General features: G+C 41.8%; 1 long non-coding RNA gene across 1 annotated transcript in view; it reads left to right on the top strand.

Annotated features, from left to right (window-relative positions):
* Positions 1–13,431, top strand: part of LOC118494649 — a 16,330-nt gene extending 2,899 nt beyond the window's left edge. Inside the window, exons 2-3 of the long non-coding RNA XR_004896777.1 lie at positions 7,211–7,213; positions 13,359–13,431. This is a non-coding gene — a long non-coding RNA (uncharacterized LOC118494649). The remainder of the gene's footprint in view (positions 1–7,210; positions 7,214–13,358) is intronic.
* Positions 13,432–20,000: the final 6,569 nt, after the last annotated feature.

Below are 20,000 nucleotides of genomic sequence, written 5' to 3'. Positions count from 1 at the left end.
TACAAAATAACATCAGGTAAGGTGAAATCAGTTGTTATGGAAACAAGGCGTATGATAGGCTTTGTGTTCCTTCTCTCCAGCACTTCTAACACAGTAAAACAACACAAAACACATAAAAGAACACAGTCCAACAGTCTCAGTCCATTCTTGTCTCCTCTATCTGTGTTTGTCACATTACAAAGACAGATAGACACCGTTTGGGAAAGAGAAAATGTGATTTACTGTAAGTTTATATCGAAGCACGTCCAGCAGGGAGAAAAGGAGAGAGACAAGGAGAAAGAATTTAGCAGGGCGGGAGAAGCAGACATACTGTAGGGAAGGACTGGGAGAGAGGAATAGTGAAGAAAAAATAGAGGGAGGAGGAGATGAGGGAGTAATGATGGAGAAGATGGAGGGATGAAGAGAGAGAGAGAGAGAGAGAGAGAGAATGAAGGAGAGGGAGGTGTAAGGAAAGCAGATGGATGATGCTATTGGACAGTATTTCATGTCCGACTGTGCTGCCTGCCACTGGGCACGCAGCAGGGTGTGTGTATGTGTATGTGTGTGTGTGTGTGTGTGTGTGTGTATTCACATGTCTTTGTGTTGTAAAGTGGTGCGAGTGTGAACAGGCAAACGTACGTGTTACCCTTGGGTTACAAAATCATTGTGTGTGTGTGTATGTATGTGTGTAAGTGTGCTCGCTGTGAGATTAATTCAGCCCAATTAATTAGGTTGAGATTGAAAATGAGACGAGGACACAGCTGAGCTCATCCCTCCGTCCTTTCTTCCATCCCTCATTCCCTCCTTTCTCCGTCCCTGCCTCCTCCTCTTCTTTCCTTCCTTCCTTCTTGTACTTATTTTTTTTCTCCTGCCCATTTGAGTCCATCTTGTTCAGACTTTCTGTGGTATGTGTTTTGCACAGCATGCGCATTTGGCAACCCAGGGTTCCACACACGCACGCGGCGCACAAACACACACGCACTCATGCATGCATACACACACACACACACACACACACACACACACACACACACACACACACACACACACACACACACACGCACGCACACACGTGGTCGCTGGAATCACTTTTCGCTTTTTTGTATTGAACTGCCTTCAGAGGATGACATGCAGAGAGATGTAAAGTGCAGAAATGGTAACAGATGTGTTTGTGTGTGTGTGTGTGTGTGTGTGTGTGTGTGTGTGTTAATGCGAGAGAAGGAGATGAAGTGTTTAAAAATGACCTTTTCCAAGAGAGGAAATAGAGCAGTTTAACCCTGATGTATCAGCTGTCTGTGTGTGTGTGTGTGTGTGTGTGTGTGTGTGTGTGTCTGTGTCTAGAGGAAGGTCTCTAGCTTTCTCTGCAGGGTGACAAAAAGAGCGCTCACTGATTCTCGGTCTGTTGAGCAACCCAATTATTCCCGTTAATACCAGTAACACCATGACACCTCAAACAGCAAGCCTATTAACAGACACAGACACACACAGACACACACAGACACACACACACACACACACACACACACACACACACACACACACACACACACACACACACACACACACACACACACACACACACACACACACACACACACACAGACACACATTTTATATTTGCACAACACGTGGACCCACTCACATACACTCCCTAACATGTACATGATATCACCATTAAAGAGACAGCTGAAGGACACAAATGCAAGTGTTATTTTTGTTCAGTAGTTGAATATAATGGGAGATTAGCTAAAGAAAGGTAAACATCTTGTTATTTTGATTAAAATCTTAAGATCCCAATTTTTTGCTAAAAGGTGTCCACTGTGGAAATAGCAGAATACCAATGGCACAATTATTTTGTTAGTGTGATGTATAATATAAAATAAAAGTCAACCGCGAGTCATTTTAACTTACTATGTCACGTTCTCCGTCAAGTGCGTAATTACATCATGTACGTACACATGAAAGTGAAGTAATGTAACAAATGTACAGATTTTAACCCATACCACGGCCTTACCACGTTTCTGTGCCTAAACTTACCAAACTGTAACCATTTCACAACTTTAAGGACATGTTTAAAGCCACAACCGTAACGTTTAAATATAAAGACGGAAAACGCTCCTGTGGGTTGTATTTCCTAATTTGGGTCGTGTACTATTAGCGCATATTATATGGAGCTAGAACAGTGACAGTAACCTGTGGTATTGAAAATAAAAATTGGCACAGCATTGAAACAGCAAATATTGGCACTGAAAAATTCACACTGCAATAAAATTGTGAGATAGAGCGCCCGATCGGTGACGTCACTGATGCTACGTCCATTCTTTTTACAGTCTATGGTTCATATACCCTCCACCTCTGACCAAAACTCTAAATGTAGCTTTACCTGTTAGTCAGCTAAGAAGACATGACGTGTAAATAAGACAACTTTTGAGTTTGTATTTGTCCTCTTTTGGTAGAGGATAGGTATTGAATCCAAAAAGCTTATACACATTGCTTCTTAGATGTTTGGTGTCACGATTATCTGCTCTATCAATTTTTGCTCAGTTCATCCAAGTGTCCAAATAAGTCATGGCGGTGAGCCAGGCCCAACATGCAGGCAGGACCCTGGAACTAGCTCACCTAAACAAGGTTATCAATCATTGATGTTATCAATTACATGTGCTTTTACCCCTGTGACATGTCTGCAGCGAAACTGACATACTGTGTATGATTGTGTATGCGACAAATACACATGGTTTTGATTTTTATTTCACTTCCACAGCAATATCTATCTAAAGTTAACATTAGCTAAAATAAGCCTCTACTGTATAAGCTACTGATCATCGTACCCCCCCACCCAAGTGTATTTAAGTGATTGTTTCATTCAGGATTACGTCATTTGTTCTCTCAAAAGTTTGTTTCAATTTTTACCTTCTCTGTGTCTGTTTGAATTTGACATCCTGCCACATATTCACAATGTTCACACTAAACTATTAAACAATGAAATAACAGTACAGCGTCAACGTTGGATAACACACACATACAGTAGTTGAAAAAAACAATAAAGCTACTGTTGGTCAATCTGTGGTCGAGGTTCAACTTAATCACCAGAGTATGAATGTTGCTTTTGCTGCATAAATGTTTGTCTTTACGGTTCAGGTCAAAGGGTCAGACGGAGGGAAAGGGAGGAAGACGAGGGGGTGGAGGAGAAGGGATCTCTGTGGAGGAGGACAGGATGGATGGATGGCTGGATCGCACGCCATAGAGAGGAGGGAGGGAGGAAAAATGGAAGGAGGTGGAGGAACGCAAGACGTTGACAAGGAATGAATGGGAGACTGTGTGTGTGTGCAAAAGCGGTTGCAGTCCAGTTCCCAAGTCATAAAAATTGTAGAGGATGTTGTCATTTGCACACACACACACACACACACACACACACACACACACACACACACACACACACACACACACACACACACACACACACACACACACACACACACACACACACACACACACACACACACACACACACACACACACACACACACACACAGGTTGTTATTGTTTGTCATTTTTTCTCCCAATTTCCGACCTAATGAAGACACTTATTGGCTCGAGAGTGTTGGAGAAAAAAAGAGTGTGAGCTAGGGAGTCTGTTTAGTCTTTCACAAATTACCATGACAACACACGACGTCAACATAGACTGTACAATATTAATGGACAGAGCATGTGTGACGTCACGCATTGGTTTGTGGAGATCTGCTATGAGTCGATGAGTTTGCCGTTACGGGCGCAGCCATCCTGGTTGCAGATGTGACGATTTTAGACGAGAGGGAGGAGTGAGGGAGGAGCCACGTTATGTTACATACTTTCACTGGCAATCACATCATAGCCACGCCCTAAAACACCCCCTGCTTTATCGCCGATTTTAAAATCAACGAGACCATAATTTACAAAAAAAACATAATTCTGTGTTGCAGAAAACTAGCATAAACTCATTATGAAAATGTTTACTGAGGTAATAAATCAAGTGAGAAGTGGGTCACTTTCTCATAGACTTCTACAGAAACCGACCTCCTTTTGCAACCGCACGTGTCGCCCCCTGCTGGAATTCAGATAGAATGCAGGTTTAAGGCACTTCCGCATTTGCAGCACTTCGCCGAACCCGATGCTTTGTCCATTAATATTATACAGTCTATGGACATCACATGTTTAGCTTTGGCAAGAGGATAACTGTGGCAGACAGACTGAAACATAAAATATGTACAATAGCTCCAAAACAAATTGGAGACCTTCAGTTGGCCGCCACAGCGGATGATATGGTCTGTTCCTGAAATATCAGCAAATTTGGGTTGCTCTAGTCATTGGCTGGGTGCTAACTGTGGATGTGTCCCTGGGGCTGTTGTCATCCTGAATCTAGTCTTTTAGCGGCGGGTGAGGCAAACGGATGGGGGTGCGCTAGCTGACTAACTTAACATTAGATTAGCCTACTACCCATATGGCTTATGTTACAAGGTAAATTTATTCGCGGGTTAGCCCAGCACTGTTGACTGTGGTCAGGGGCGGTCTGGGACAAAAATTCAGCCCTGGCACTGTAGCCATACCAGCCCACAATACCACGCCCATGCAGCCACAGACACGTGCATTCACTATACATTTGTGTACAGATGGTGAAATAATATAGGCAGTACCTTATGTAACAGATTTTTAAACATTTAATGTAAGTAACTGGCAAACAATGCTTACATCTTTTTAAAAAGCACACATTTATAACAAATTTACACATACTGCCTGTTTATGCCGTTTGTATGCTGTTACTGTCATTCTCTACAGTATGTTGTTCTTTTTTGTCATTGTCTGTTTGTTTGATTGTCCGTGTGTCTCTCTGTTGACACTGTACATATTTTCTGTCTGGTTCTCCATCTTTTCATCTGTTTTAACTCTCTAATTTTTTGGCCTTGCTTCCTACGTACAATAATTGCTAAGGAGGGTGGTGCAAGGGATGCTGGACCACTGGAACAGACTAGTATTTTAGAACCATTGTGCTTTTCAGGTAAGAACAAACAACACATTCTCACTCCCAACTCGTCACATACGAACGCTTGGTCAGGACTCCTTTGTGTCACTTTTTAATGCTCTGGGTAGCCCGATAGATTTCAACATGTGGTAAACGTGGATTAGGAAAATATCTTTGTTTTGGTGAAAATACGTATGTTTGTTACGTAACTTACGTTATGTAACATTGGGTAAGTGAATTTTTCACACAGGAAATGAACAGCGGCCTCCTGGGTGAAAGTCCTGTGTTTATTTGACCCATCCATTCATCCACCCCGACCTCCTCCCTACAATACGTGGACCTTATGGCCCATCATACTTCATCATCTCACAGCTCTAATACTGCCGTGGATGGGTTTACATTGGAGTTAGTTGGATGCTAAATGGTGTTTTGTGCATTGGTATTGAGTGAAGACTAGGGAGTGACAACTAGTTGGAATAAAATTTGTTTGGTACTTAAATAGTATTTGGGTTTAATAGCCCAAAGATCTTCAACAGGGGGGTCCGGGACCCCTAGTGGGTCCTCAGAGTTACTGCAGGGAGGCCACCAAATTGTTGTTTGATCATTTTTCAAAAAGTTGATGAAAGAAATGTCTGAAAATATACATTAACATGAATCCAACATATTATAAACAAAGATAAACCAGCCTATTTGTGAAAAAAGAAACACAACATTGATGATAGGCTTACTGGCCAATACGTAAGCTAGCCAATAAGGTATCAATCCAGATACAGTTAAGTATTCACTCTGCCACATGTATGTTTGACTTTAAAATGAATAAATCTATATGAATATGTCAAAAAATATTTTAATAGCTTAGTATTGCATGCACCATGAAAAGCGTAAGCATGTGTAAAGGCTTTAGGCCACCCTGCACATTATTGTAGGGTGGCTTTTTATTTTGAACTCAATTTTACAATATAAGTAGGGGGTCCCTGCTCTGTCTCTCTTTCAGCTAAAGGGTACTTAGCCTAAAAAAACGTTGAAGATGCATGGCCTATTGTGCTAGCCAACTGGTTTGTGTTTATCATATTTTTGTGCCAGGATTCCCTTCTGGACCCTGTTCTTGTGGAGGGGGTTGTAGTGCTCCTCTGGCTTGTTTACACAGTCTGTGTGTTCTATTTTTATAATGCAGCAGGTAGCTCGAGGTGAGTGCGGATCAGCATAGTTGCAAGCACCTGGGCCTGGTGTATAAATCCACATCCTTCCACAGTTCGAGTGGAGGTCTTCTCTCCAACGCAGATTTGCCTGAATAATACACTCAAGATCATCACCTGACACCACACATTTCACTCATCCACGCACACCATCACGACTGACTATACTGACAATATCTCATTTTATTTTGTGTTAACTATTATGCTTTTGTTAAAATAAACTATTTTACTGCTTTTATTTGCTGCTGTATGAGGCCGCAAAGATCCGCGTATAGCGAAGAGGCTGGGATGGATGGATGCCTCCTAAAACACAGGGCTTTCAAGCGGGGGAGTGAAGTTTTTGTCTCGGAGAAGAAGTTTAAGGCAAAACACAAGACTTTCATCCAGGAAACGGGTGTACGTGTCCCGGGAGTACTACTTAACAGAGCTGGTGTTTTAAGCCAAACCACCATCTTTTTTCTAATCTTAACTAGTCGTTTCGGTGCTGTCATCGCAGCAGGACAGTCACTTTTTGTGGGCTAAAGTTAACTGCAACGGCCGCTGAAACAATACCAGGCTCACAGTCACTGTTTCTCAGGTAAATTTAATAAAAAGACCACTAACCAAACTGTCATGTGACTGGTCGTTACGTGACCGGCCAGCCGTACACATGCTACAGCAGCTAATCAGGACTGATATTATGAATTTAGCACGTTTGTGTTATTAAATTGAAGTGATGAATAGCTGAGCAGGTAAGACTTTTGAGACTCAAGCTGTTTACAGAGATGTGAACTTCCAACATGGCCGCCTGAGGAGGCATTATGTGTCCTGAAGAATTTCTACACTCTTTTTCATGCCATTCTGATGTTCACTCTCAACGCTGCATGTTAGGAACTGAAACTGCTTCAACATCAGTTTGACTAATGTCAGAAAGATAATGTGATACTTTAACGACACCCAAAGGATAGTCTTCTCTTCCGTGAAAAAAAGTGAACGAGAGACAGAGAAAAAAGGAAGAGAGGTAGAGCGAGAAGCTGGAAGACAGGTCAAATAGAGAGAGTAAGTACGCATTAGAGACAGATAGATGTGTATGCTCGCTCAACCCCGTGCTGCGCAGAGTCAATGCTGTGTGTTTGGACGATTCTCACAGTGTGAAAAATGTACCTGGTGTCTGAGCGGGAGGAGAATTATCGTCACGGAAACGACCTTCCTGACACCTCAACTCTGACCTCTGCTGTGAACCCTGGGAGGAACGGGGGGGTTCGGAGGATATGCCTGTTTCCCAGAGAGACAGTTACAACACAGCAGGAGCTTAGAATACACACACACACACACACACACACACACACACACACCCTCACACACACGCACACACACACACACACACACACACACACACACACACACACACACACACACACACACACACACACACACACGGAAGGGAAATACCATGCATGGAATAGTTATTGCAAGCACAAATACACATACATAATGCATATGAAAACATATGTGAACAACACACACACCCTGGGAACTGTTGGTAACATGAGGAATGTTGCTGCCTTACTGTGTGTGATCTGTTTTCACATACTTGTGAGATTAAATGCCCTCATAGGGACACAAACTGCATTACCTTTTAGTACAAGGATTACGTCAAGTATTATACTTGGATAAGTAGTGGCAATGCAAAGAGAGTCTGTTTGGGGCATTGCTTTAGGTGATGGTCAGCTGCTATAGTGTCTCACCTTATGCCTACCATACACTAGAAGACTCTGAAAAGACTTTGAACAGACTAAAGTCTCACATTTAAAGACAATCATAATAATGTCACAAAGTTTTTAATCACAGACTAAAGTCTCACATTTAAAGACAATCATAATAATGTCACAAAGTTTTTAATCACAGACTATACTATTTTGCAAAGATCGGGGATTTTGCATGGTCACAATTTGCAAGACTATAACTATGATCATATCATGTTTAACAAAAAGACTGACTCGGACAGAGTTTTATTACCACCTTACATTAAACAATTGAGACAATGTGAACGCGTCCCAACTCCAGCAAGACTCAATGATTTCATTCCAATATTGGAAATTTGTCTGCGACAGTGGAATCGCTTGAAAAGTCATTTGGTGTAAGGTCGGCATTAAAGTGCTGATATGCTTTTCGGCTTTTCCCCCTTTCTTTTATTGTGTTATATAACTTTTATGTGCATGTAACAGGTTTACAAAGTGAAATAGCCCAAAGTCCACCCCAAAGGGACCATTTCCAACAGAAAACTTACGTGCGTCACTTTATAATGCTCGCCTAGCTGCTAGCGTGTCACGCCCTGATACTCTGCTTCTGACTGGCTAGTAGTCCTTACTTAGGTACTGCGCATGTGCGACTCCCAACAAAGATGGAACAGAAGTGAGATGCCTCACTCTGTAGCTAAAACAGAGAGCTCAACACACAGGGTGAAAAGAGGAGCTGCAGCAATATGCAGTACATCAAAAAGATGGTGTTTTTTGAAAATTAAACCATGTAAACCTATTTTGATATAACCTCTAAATACAATTATGAACCTGAAAATGAGCATAATAGGAGCACTTTAACTATGGTTAAATATTTCCATCCATCCATCCAGCGACAACAGCTATCTGATAGATTACCATGACATTTTACACAGACATTCATGGTCTCCATAAAGACTTCGTTGCTACCCTGACTTTTAGCGCCACCATTAGGTTTACATTTGGTGTTGAAAGTGAAGTTTCCTGACAACTATTGGACGGATTGCTGTAAAATTAGCTTCAGAGGGTCAAGATCCTCAGATGAAAAGTTGCCATAGCTTTGGAGGAATAAATCTGAATGCCTTTGGTGATCCTCTGACCACTACAGCGGATAGTGAAAACTGCTCATCACCAGGACAGAACTGCCATCCATGGAGGACCTCCGCAGCCAACGGTGCAGGAAGAAGGCCAACAGGATTATCAGAGACCCCAATAACCCCAGTCACAACGTGTTCTGACTGCTGCTGTCTGGCAGATGCTACTGCACCACCAGGCTCAGGGACAGATTCATCTCACAGGCCATAAAACTCTGATCACTTGAAACTATTCTAAGTGTCTGACAACATTATGGAAAGGATCCCTACACAGATAGGCCTTTTTAAAAACCTCTTTAAGACCTTTCTGTTTAACCAGAAACAGCTCTAAAGTCGTTGGTGCTAAACCCACCAGACTCCATTTAAATAAACAAAACTTTTAGCGTGTATAGAGCCAACCTATTTTTTATTTGTTAAATATGTTATGTGATTATTTCAAAACTTTAATTCCAAAACTAGAGTTGTGATGGTTGGAAACGTGGAAAGACGACCCAAAACGGCTTTTCATAGTTTTTGTTTCTGTCTACTTTGAATGAAGTGTATTTTGCGATGCTAAAATTACTTTTATGTTTTAAAAAAGGATCTTACTCTTTAACAGAAAGCTCAACCACCTTAGAAATCCTTTCCGTAATGTTGTCAGACACTGTCACAGCGTGACAACAAGCACTTTAGTGAACTTTAATACAAGCTGCACATTTTCCCTATTAACTTACATTGTTGCTTGTTTCACTGCTGCTGACTGCAGCGATCTCGCTTAATACTGGACCAATGTCAAAGATTGTTGTTCCCAACAGTCACTTAGACACAAAAACATAGGAAAATAGGGTCCAAGTTGAAAAAAACGGTAGTTACCCTTTAACGGGCAATAGGATATTGTTCGCCACTGTCGTTGTCGTTATAGTTGTGGTGTGGACTCCACCATCCACTTGAGTTAGAACTATTTTTAAAACTATATATTTATATAGTTATCATTATAGTTATCGTTCTTGGTGTGGATGGCCCTTTAGTCTTTTAACATTTTCAGATCTTTACTGCAGACAGTGCATACTTTTTAGTTGCACTGTTCTACTACTTTTTAGTTTTTTTTTGTATTTTCCTTTGCTGTTTTACTTCTCAGTCTTTCAGTGGACCGATTTCCCCCCAGACACCAATAAAGTTCAATCTAATCTAATCTAATTGAATTGAATCCAATGTAATCTAATCTAATCTACTTTAATGGCATTTAATCTAATGCTATCTATTGTAATCAGTTTTATTTTCAAGTATGTCACAGGTTTGTTTGGAGTGACAAAAGAAATGGACACAGAGAAAGCAGAGACTGAGAGAGCGAAAGCAGAAACAGCAAGATTGAAAAACTAAAAAGGGTAGAAAAAAACGACATGAGAGACACAGAGAAAACATTTCAGACTAATAATAACAGTGAGGAGTTCCCAGACAGCAGGAGTTTCTCTGGGAATGTCGGCGTGAGGGGAGAGGCAAGCAGCTGACCTCCATGTGGGCATGGTGAGAAGGGGGTCGAACTACCAACTCCCAGAAAAAGGTCTTTCATGTCAACTTCTATTAGTCGGTAATCTCATGATTAAAACAACAGAGCCAAGTAATAGTACTAGGTAGTTTTTTTTCGCTCGATGGTATTTTAAGCCCCCAACATCTGGAAGGAGACGTTGGGGGCTTAAAACACAGATAAACGTTTTCACAGAAAAGCAAAACTGTTTATTAAAACTGAAGGCTGGTAAGAAGTTTTGTAATTAATAGGGAGGACATGCCAATGGGGAGGTCAAAAGTTTGTCTTATTTTTTTATGAAAATTATTGTTTTTGTTTTGTGCCCTTTTTTTCTGTCACTCTGATTACTCTGAGAGATCATTGAGTTTATCGAAAAATTGAGTTGTCAATCAAGAAGGAAGCTCAAGCACTTTATTGTTTTTGTTAGTTTTTATTTATTGATTTGTATTTAATTTTTTCTTCTTTTTTTAATTTATTTACTTTATCTTTTGATGTTTGGTTGTTAATTGATGTTTATACCTGAGGCCTATCCTACCAAGTAAGATTTGGGGTTACCAAGGTAACTTCAGGTTCAACCCAGGGTTTTGTGTATCACGACGGTGGGTCACTTGTTACTGGGTTATATCGCCATGGTAACTTATGCTGAACACCTAACCTGCTCGGGAGCAGGCTATGTTGGAGATTAGAGATCAACCGGTGTAAAAGCACCGCCTGCTGACCAATCAATACTCGATTGATAACGGCGGTACTGTTCTTAGAAGATCAGGCGGAGCTCGGTGCGCGGAGAAAGAGAGAGAGAGGTGCGCTCAGAAAAAACCATTTAGAGACTGACAAAACCCGTTGACATTCCCTGATGGGTATCTTTATGAAAGATATATTTTTTTAGCGAAGGGAATTACGTAACTGTTCAGCTTCTTGAGCCGTATATGTTGCCAATGCGACACATCGGTTTGAATGATGGTTTTATATTATTTTTTTATTTGCTCCCACGATCGCTTACCACTGCCAGGGTTGCAAACTAAAGGAATTGACTAAAGCAACAAAAGTTTGTGGAATGCAGAAGTGTAATGAGGGTCAGATCTTGTTGTGCCTGACTGATGGGGCAGTGATATTGATAAGCCTTGTAACTTACGCATTTAAAGCATCGGCATTTTTTTGCCAGCTTTCCTTCCTGGGTTTAGCAGCAGTGACTGTATTGCTTTTTGCCTGTATAACGTGTCTGTGTTCTTCATATTTCTGTAGGATTATCTTTTGCTCTTCTTGTGTAAAAAATGCAGCTCTGCTAGACTTGTTAATGTTTGCGATTGATCATGTGGTGCAAACAGCCCCCTTTTTATTTATGTAAACGCACTCGTCACTACATTGGGAAACCCTGGGTTGATTGAACATAAGGTGTGACACACACCTTATGTGGGGCTGCAGTTGTTAAGGGAACGGAAATAAATCCAGGGCATGTTGATCTTGCTTTGTAGTATAGGCCTCTGATCTGTCATGTCTTTGTTCTGTTGTTTATTTTTGTGTTTGTGTAATGTATGATTTTTTTGTGGAATAAAAAAAAAAAGTTATTTTTTATTGATATTGTACATGTTTGTGTTAAAATGCCTGTATTACTCCGGAACTGACAAAAGTACTGTACTAATCACACAATGAGTGAAACTTGTGATCAATAGCGACAAACTCTGTATAAACAATCAATTTAATCAGATAAATACTTTCAACGTGTCTACCTCCGTCTCCCTCCTTTCTGTTCCATCTCCTTTTCTTCTCTTCATTTTCCAAATTGAGATTCTGCAGCTCCTCCTTTCTTTCTTCCTTCCCTGCTCCCTTCTCCTCATTTCCTTTCTGTCCTCCTTTTTCTTTCTCTTCTTCTCCCTGTCTTCAAAGGGACTTTGGTGTGTGTGTAAGTCTCTGTGTGCGTGTGTGTCTTTATTCTTCTCCTAATGGAGATTCATGACTCTGTCAGTGGGAAGGTGAGAGAGAGGGACCCTGGGAGACACTGAGGAGAGAGAGCACTATGTTCTCGTTGGATGCAGCACCTTAAATGAGGAGACTGTTCTCCGAAAAAACGCCCACATAAATCGTTTGTTCAAGCAGCAATTACGGCAAAAAATTTACTAGAGGTGATCCGATACCATTTTTTCCTTCCCTATACCGATTCTGATACCTGAACTTGTGTATCAGCTGATACCGAGTTTCGATCCGATACCAGCGTGTTAAAAATACATATATTTTATAATGTTTTAACAGCTGTATACTACTAACCCTGTATGGATGTGATATGATTGCTATCTTTGTTGTTAAACTCTTTGTGAAACATGAACAAACACAAACAATGAATGCCAGAGAACTTTCTTTTATTATCCAGTTTGACAGTGAGTCATCACGGAAATAAAGAACATAAATAAACTACTTCAAAGTTGATTTTCTGCAGGGCTAAATTACGTATGGGATCGGTGCAAAAACTCAAATATTGCTGATACGATACAGGCATTTTAGGCAGCGTCGGAAAATCGGTATCGGAACTTCTTTTAATTTTTTGTTTTATAGTGTCAGTGCATTCTAGTGGCCGTAGTAATTATGATGGGAGCAAAGCACAAAGTATGTATTGTGACGAAGTATAAGAGTGCCAAGTTCTATGTATAGGGCAGGCTGTTTTCATGAACCATTTGTACATAAAGCTACGAAAAGTAATTAAACGTGTGTTGTGTCCCACGTGTACTACTTAAGATGAAAAGTGTTTTGATCCAAACCACAACCTTTTTTTCTAATCTTAACTAGTCATTTTGGTGCCGATGACGATCACCTTTTATCGGCTGAACTTAACTGCAACAGACGAGCGGGACCTCACGGTGCCCTGTACCTGGCTCACAGTAACATTTTCTCAGCTAAATTTTACTGTAAAAACTGTCATGTGGCCGTTCGTCACGTGACCAGCTGGTGGCGTAGTTTCCTAGGACATCATGCGAATGGTGTGCATAAGTTTTCGTACAATGTCATAATAACCCGTTCATCAGAATGCGTGGGGAGGTAAGTTATGTTGGTGGATGAGTCAAACAAACACACGACTTTCTACGAGGAGACCGAGGTTTGTGTCCCGTTTGGAAATAAACGTAGACGGCGAGTTTTTTTTAAACTCTAAAGAACAAACGGAACTACGTCATGTTCTGCGTCATGTGCGTAGCCGGAAGTGAACTAATGTCTGATTTTATCCCAAATCACAATCTTTTTTCTAAACATAACAAATTATTTTTGGTGCCTAAACCTAACCAAACTGTGAAGTTTCACAACGTAAACGACGTTACGTTTTTTGGTTTAGATATGAGGTCGTATTTCCTGTCACCTCTAGGGGCGCTAATTTATGAAACGCTCTTATGGGTCATATTAGTGAGTAGGAACGATCTATATCGTTGTATGGTTTGGAGGACTTGTTATAAAAGTAACAAGTTAATGTGATGTTTACATTTAAACAGTGCCTTAATTGGACCAAATTAGGGTGCCAGTAGCCATATTCAGCAGTTGCATAGTCTCACATTACCAAATCTATCTCCACAATGGAGTAAGGTCTGGCTGCACCACATATACATTCTGGGATAGGAGAAAAAAACAATCACAATCATCTTGGGCAGCACTAAGCTCTGGACGCAGCGACGGTAGCTCTGCAAAACGGGAAGGAACTTGTTTAGGTGGAACATTTGCATCCCGCAAAAGAAAACACAATATGCAATATTAAAGCTATAGCGCGTAGTTTCTGTCGCCCCCATGAGAAATTGTAAGTAATGACAACAAAACTGTTGGCATGTCTACCTGATACAAGCCTTCCGTGATTGCACACGCGCTCCCCCCCGACTCCACGTACAGTGGTTGCTAGTAGCCGAGGAGGACACGGAGGATTAAAAAAACATGATGGACTCTTCAGAAGAGGTAATTATCTTCACTTGAGTTTCTGCGAGCGAAAGTCGCCGGATGACCTTAGTTTCTGAGCATAGCTATACTGAGATATACAGAGAGAGTTTTGTGGAGCTGATAGTCTTAGTTAGCTTTGTATCAACTCATTTGGCAATGGCTTGAATGTAACAGACGTTTATTATTATAAAAAAGCTATGCACTAAAGCTTTAAATGAAGTTAACTGCTCACACAATACAGTAACGTGAGCTATTTAAATTAGCTGGATACATGGTTAAACCTCATTGGCTCTTACCAGTGTATCGCCGTGTGTACTTCGGCCACAGCAATCCCACCGGTACATAAACGTCCCAGTTACATGCCAAGAACATGTTCTTTGTAAATCTTTACAATCATTCCCCGAAAGAACCAAGCAGGCCTGCCTTGTTGCATGATGCAAATTTTCTTAAAAACATTTTCAGCATGTAGCTTGTTAGCTCAAAGTTTGTTGTTGTTTACTGTGGCACACTGATTTTGAGAACGTCAACAGGCAATGATCCTGAAAATGTACTTCCGTTGATCCAGGCTAGCAGTTGCATGACGTGTTAATCACATGAGTCTTGGATATTTTTTATATGCACATCTTAGTAGTATATCCCTCTTTAAATGCATTTTATATGCATTTCATTACATACAGGTCACAGTGACAGTGACAACTACACAATGAGACAAGTCCAAATCGCTTGTGTTTCTTGCCCTGTTAGACCTACTTTTAAGGATGTCAGAGAGTGATGGTAACTGTACAATGACTGCTCAGAGCTTAGTTTTTTTTAAGAAGGAAAAAGAGCAAGTAAAAGTATAAATAAAAACATCATAACTACAGGCTACTGGCCCTTCAGACCTGGAGATGACACAAGGGAGGAGAAAGTGAGTAGTCAAAGTGAGGGAGGAGGGGAGGAAAACGGGGAGGAAGAAGGTGAAGTGAGGGAGGAGAGGGGGAGAACAGACTGTTTGAAAGAAACAATTTGATTCAATTTTCCACTCAATAAAATACAGCCATCAACTCTGCACACACACACACACACACACACACACACACACACACACACACACACACACACACACACACACACACACACACACACACACACACACACACACACACACACACACACACACACACACACACACACACACACAGTATCTGTCTCCAGAGTGGTGTTTTAATTGAAGAAGGTTACGGTCGTGTCTCGATGAAATTGGAAAAATTAATCAGCTGGAAAACAGTGTGTTTTCTTCCCTCCAACCATCTTCCTCTCTCTCTCTCTCTCTCTCTCTCTCTCTCTCTCTCTCTCTCTCTCTCTCTCTCTCTCTCTCTCTCTCTCGCTCTCTCTCTCAGTCACTCTCACTCTCTCTCTTTCTGTCTTATATGAGATGGCTGGCAAATGAATTTGTGGGAGCCAACTTTGTTTGTGTGATGGTTTGTTTGGTGTGTGTGTTTAGATAAAGTGTGTATGTGTGCATTTAAATTTGTGTAAATCAGCGTCTGTGTGTCCTTTGTTGCAAGCATGAAAACGGTATACGTATCAGTGTCCATCAGAGTGTCCATGTGTATGTGTATCTGTGTGTATGCTGATGTCAAACCTTGGATCCCTGAAAGTTGCCTTCTCACAGACACTCACATCACTCCTCCTTCATGCGTGAAGTCTTTACAGTAATGGCGACTGACAAGTTCATTAATTAGCTTGTTAGAGTGTGATCTGACAATGGCGGAGTAGAGTGGAATGATGCAAGGAGAGCATTATTTAGTTCTACTTGTTACCAGCATGTAAACAGTCAGGGCTGTAGCCAGGATTTCAGAAATATGGATCACACTAGCTGTGAGCAGGGGACGTAAATTGGGGGGCTAATAATTCCTTCCTTAACGCATTCCCCCGTACCTCCGGCACTCTTGCTTTGATCACACCTATCTTCGAAATTGGCATTCATTTAGATCTCAGCTACAAAACTGTAAAGGGTGTGACTGTATTTTGTTTTTACACTATCACGATGGCAAAATCTGTCCACAGACCAGAGATGTTCACAAGTCATTTTTTGCAAGTCCAAGTCAAGTCTCAAGTCTTTGAGCTCGAGTTCAAGTCAAGTCTCAAGTCTTTTGCCATGAGTCCAAGTCAAGTTCAAGTCAAGTCTCAAGTCTCTGGCCATCTGATCTGTCCCTAACACTATTGTTAAATCTTATGAATTCAAAGCATGTCCTGTAGCTGTCACATCATATGGATACAACTATAAAGATACAATTTGCATGTTCCCAGCATTAGCACAACACTTTGCAATGGTTAGCTTGTTACCTGTGATGATATGTGCTAAATGTAATGTCTCTTTCACTAAAAAAAATGTCGAAGTGGAAATCAAGAGAAAAGAGGCAGCACCACACCAGTTACAGATGTAATGCCATTTATTTTCTAAGTGTTAGTACGCTCAGTGAAACTGAGTCCAGTGCAAGGGAGATCCGACTCAGAGGAGGAGAGGTTAGTGAGGCCAGTGTCTCCACGGCAGGTGACAGTTCACACGGATCCGCTGTGCCACGCATGGATGAAATAATGAAATAGTAAATAGGGCTACAGTAACAGAAATATTTGCAGAATTAAGACAGTCAAGACGGCCCAGTGTTTGGTGGACCGGGTACACCTTGTTCACTTAATAGCCTACAAATCATCCACGGGATCAATTACGCATCACATGAGTTTGCCCACCCAACACAGCATTTGTTCCAGGGGAGATGGATCCGTGCGTCCCGACTCCTGTGCGCCATGGATTTCTTAGCCTCGGCGACTACTAACTATAAAGATACAATTTGCCTGTTCCCAGTATTAGCACAACACTTTTGTTGACGATATATGCTAAATGTAACGTCTCTTTCACATTAGTGTGTGAGTGACTGACCTATTTGGATATGTTTTGAGACGCCTGATGAAGTCCGACGTTGTTGATCCGGCATCATTTATCTTGGTGCCACACACCTTGTATGTAGCTGTTAGCTTACTGCCACTGTTTACCAAGTTATTGAAAGCAAAACTAATAACAAAAGGCACAAATCCGGGAGGACTTGGTATCGCCACCTGCAATGCATTTTTTGACGGCGCATGCGTTACGTTGCACATTATGGGAAAGGGCAGGGGACATACAGCTCGTCATACGTTTCCCCGTATATGCGCCAATAAAAGAAAATAGAAATACATTAATACATTTAGATTTAAAAAGCAATAATTGTATGAAAACAGGTTGTTGACGAGTCTCGAAGCTCGAGTCCGAGTCAAGTCTGAAGTCTTTTGGGTCGAGTCCGAGTCAAGTCTGAAGTCAGCTGTTTGTGCGACTTAGTGCGACTCGAGTCCGAGTCTCAGACTCGAGTTGCTGTCGGGGCTGGTAAATACCAATCAGCCTATGAAATATCCACCAATGTAAAATGCTAATGGCGCAGGTTCCAAAAACCTCCAAAGTCCCAGAAACAAGACTAAGAGTCTACAACCCTGCGTTTTTTTGGTGAGCCCCTTTGCGTTGGGCACACCTAGAGTGTTGCCAGATTGGCCTTTTTCAAATAAGTGAGAGGGCTGCATTTTTTCTCCCTGCATGGCTAAAGTTGTTCTGACACTGGACTAATGCCCGCACCCTGTAAGAGGCAAGAAGGAGCATGCCATTTTGAGTCCACATGTATAGGAACAGTGAGTGAGTTAGTCAGGGATCCTCATCTGGTCAGGTACAACATTTTGGATCCATGGTGACTCCAATCTGACTAATTTAGAACCTTAGCTCCCATGTATCCTAAAACTGATGCAATAGAGATGCTGGGATGACATTAAAGCTAGAGGGCGGAACTTTAAAGGTCCTATGACATGCAGCTTTTTGGATGCTTTTAAATAGGCCTTAGTGGTCCCCTAATACTGTATCTGAAGTCTCATTCCCGAATTTCAGCCTTGGTGCAGAATTACAGCCACTATCCAATCCCACAATGAGCTTTCCTTAGGATGTGCCATTTCTGGGTCTGTAGCTTTAAATGCTATTGAGAAGGAGAGAGGGGGGGCAAGGTGGAGGGTGGGGGTGTGGCCTTAACCAACTGCCATGCTTCGCTTGTTTCTTTCTCATGGGCGGGCCAAATTCTCTGGGCGGGCAAAGCAGAGAAAGGGGAGGTAACCTTTCCCCTTATGACTTCATAAAGGGAAGATTCCAGATCAGCCCATCTGAGCTTTCATTTTCTCAAAGGCAGAGCAGGATACCCAGGGCTCGGTTTACACCTATCACCATTTCTAGCCACTGTGGGACCATAGGTAGGCTAGGGCAGTGGTTCTCAACCTGGGGTCCGGGGACCCCTAAGGGGGGCGGCAAAGATCACAGGGGGGGCGCAAGTCTTTATCTGGTTTGAGGTTGAGGTAAAAAAATAAATATTTGCACGTTAAACAAATTATGATAATACACTAGAATATATAATGTATACAAAAGTCTGTATAAAAACTATGTATTTTTGTTCTCGCTTAAAATTGTAGGCAGGCTACTTAGTAGGCCAAACCTCCGGGACCTCTTAACCTGGGACCCTTGCTGTCATCAGGTCAGCTGCTAGCTGCTAGCTGCTAGCTGCAAGCTGCTATCATCCTCATTTTTCCTGCCGCCACGGCATCACTATTTTATGAACGAAACATGGCGGAGAAACGTATAAGTGCTGATAACTCCTCTGTATCAAAAAAGAAAGTAAGGGAAAGTTACCTCAACTTCGGTTTCGGAGGGGGGGGGGGGGGTGGGGGGGGGGCTCAGCGTTTCTTAGACATAAGTAGGGGGGGCGCCAAGGAAAAAAGGTTGGGAACCACTGGGCTAGGGGAACTCATATTAACGTTAAAGTGAAATTTTCATGCCATGGGACTTTTAACATATTAATGAACATTCGTTACATTCAATGAGTTCACACAATGCTAACTGGGCCTATCACAGCATAGGAAAAGCTCTCTGTATTTCTGCTGGAATTGTGGTGTCTGGTTTCGTTGGGGACATTCCCGCTTTACCAATACAGCTTATTTGTACAGGTGCTTATTCTGGCTCTCTGATTGCTTACACGGCATGTCAGTCTACCTGTATTACCCAATACCTTGACAGGCAGGAAGGTGGGTGGGTGGGGGGAGACACAAGTTCCGTATTTTAGCTTTAAGGAGAAACAATTCACTGATGGAATCCAAAATGTTATCTTGCTAATAGGTTATGGTCTAACTTGGTATTACGTGATGAAGTGCAACAAACCTAGATTCACAGTATTTTCTAGAACTGCTATTTGTAAACAACTTTCTCACACCCAAGTCTGATCGGCCATATGGGGTCAAAGTGATATTTAGGGAACACTTCACTGGAGCTTCTTCTCATTTCTGTGTGTATGTTGCAAGACTTTACAGACAGGTCAGCAGAACATGTCAACGTTCAGACCAACGGGTTGTGATGTAATCCTGTTTCGTATAGGGCGAGGGGGAAGACAGGCTGTCACCCTCGGGCTGGAAGGGGTTGACTGATCGTCCAATCACTGGAAGTGTTGCTGTTTATGCAACATTACTTCAACC

The sequence above is a fragment of the Sander lucioperca genome, chromosome 2 (assembly GCF_008315115.2).
Source record: "Sander lucioperca isolate FBNREF2018 chromosome 2, SLUC_FBN_1.2, whole genome shotgun sequence".
Classification (NCBI taxonomy): domain Eukaryota; kingdom Metazoa; phylum Chordata; class Actinopteri; order Perciformes; family Percidae; genus Sander; species Sander lucioperca.
The sequence above is the reverse complement of the archived record's forward strand: the minus strand, read 5'-3'. Positions and strand labels throughout refer to the sequence as shown.